We start from the raw sequence: 1,706 nt of genomic DNA on the forward strand, positions 1-1,706 counted from the left end.
AAGCATTCACTTGCTCCAATTGCGTAGTATCCTGTAAACTATAAGAGCACTCATGACCAAAGTGACCTTGGATTCCACATACTTCGCAGTAAGAAGTTGTCCCTGGAGCTACACTAGACATAGCATTAATACTCATTGGGGGAGTACTAGACTGAGGAGCCTTCAAAGAATCGATCTTCAGGTTCAAGGCTGCCACTTGTGAGGACAATAGAGCATAAGCATCGACATCCAATTTTCCCTTCTTAGATGTGGATCTGGTGGTGCTGTAATGGTTGGCAGCTAAATTGGCAAGAAAATCATAACCTGCATCCACTTCTTTGTCAAGAAAAACACCCCCAGCAGCAGAATCAACCGTGTTCTTTGTTTCATCTTGCAAACCATGGTAGAAAATCTGAACCAAGAACCATTTTTCAATGTTGTGATGCGGACACGACCGCTGCAAAGCCTTGAATCTATCCCAGGCTTCTCGAAGTGATTCACCAGGTTCTTGAGTGAATGTAGTCAGCTTATGCCTTATTTCAGCAGTCTTGGTGGGTGGAAAGAATTCTTCTAGAAAGGCCTGTGAAATAGCACTCCACTCTGTCTCCTTGACATCATTCAACCATGTCTGAGCCTTATCACGAAGGCTAAAACCAAACAACATGACTTTCAATTGGTCTTGAGTGACCCCTTGATGCTTGATAGTACCACACAGTTGGTTGAACCTCTGCAAATGGTTGGTGGGTTCCTCAGATGGATGGCCACCAAATTGACTTTGTGAGACCATGGAGATTAGAGCGGGCTTGATCTCAAAGTTGACTGCATCAATAGTTGGCATTGTGAGCCCAGTCGGAACACTATTCGAGGAAGGAACCCCATATGAATTCAGGGATTTAGACATCGTGTGACTTGGTGGAGTCTGTGAGTCTTGGGACCCTGACTGCTTCTTCTTTTTCTGTTGCTTTTTTAGTTGACGAAGGGTCTTTCCAAGATCGGGATCGGGAGGAACCAAGGTACCCGTTCTGGCAGACCTGGGCATAAACAACAACGAAAGAAAACGCAGTGAGATTTGCCTCAATTGGAACTGAGAGTTCCAATGAGACAATGGAAACAGTTCAAATAATCAAACTAAAACTAATAGAATATAGCCGTCTCCCCGGCAACGGCGCCAAAAACTTGATGAGTTAAAAAGTGATACCGCAAGTGCACGGTGTCTGTTGTTAGCAGATACTTAGCAAATACGGGTCGATCCCACAGGGAGACAAGTTCTATTAGTTTTTGCCCAATTATACGAACTATTTCAATAACGAAAGTTGAGTTTGAGTATTAACTACTAAAGCTAAAGCAATAATAAAAATGAGTAATTTATCAATGAATTAAAGGTCTAGGGCGTCTGTTCGGTTCACCATGCTTATACCAATCCAATAACACAATTCAATTCGACAACGAATAAACTAGACCGAGTAATTAAAGTACATGCTAATCCTACGGTCGGGTCTTAACACTTTCAATTCAACAAATGCAGTACGGTCGCTAACATAATCAGAATTGCCGATTGCACTAAGCCTCTAAAAATACGATCTTTCGATTCTAATTCCTATTAGCTAGATAATCAATTCATGAAACTGGCCGATAACATGAATCAACAATTAAAACAAATCAATCGGAATACTCAAGCAATAATCTATAAATTAACAAACTTTATGCATAATAATCATGGTATAAAC

At 41.2% G+C, this 1,706-nt stretch overlaps 1 non-coding gene across 1 annotated transcript; it reads left to right on the plus strand.

Moving 5' to 3' along the window:
- The first annotated feature begins 413 nt into the window (after nt 1-413).
- LOC130462263 (small nucleolar RNA R71) lies at nt 414-519 on the plus strand. Its single transcript, XR_008922361.1, has one exon. It is a non-coding gene; the product is annotated as a small nucleolar RNA R71 (small nucleolar RNA).
- The last annotated feature ends 1,187 nt before the right edge of the window (nt 520-1,706 follow it).

Source organism: Spinacia oleracea, chromosome 5 (genome assembly GCF_020520425.1).
Source record: "Spinacia oleracea cultivar Varoflay chromosome 5, BTI_SOV_V1, whole genome shotgun sequence".
NCBI classification, from domain to species: domain Eukaryota; kingdom Viridiplantae; phylum Streptophyta; class Magnoliopsida; order Caryophyllales; family Amaranthaceae; genus Spinacia; species Spinacia oleracea.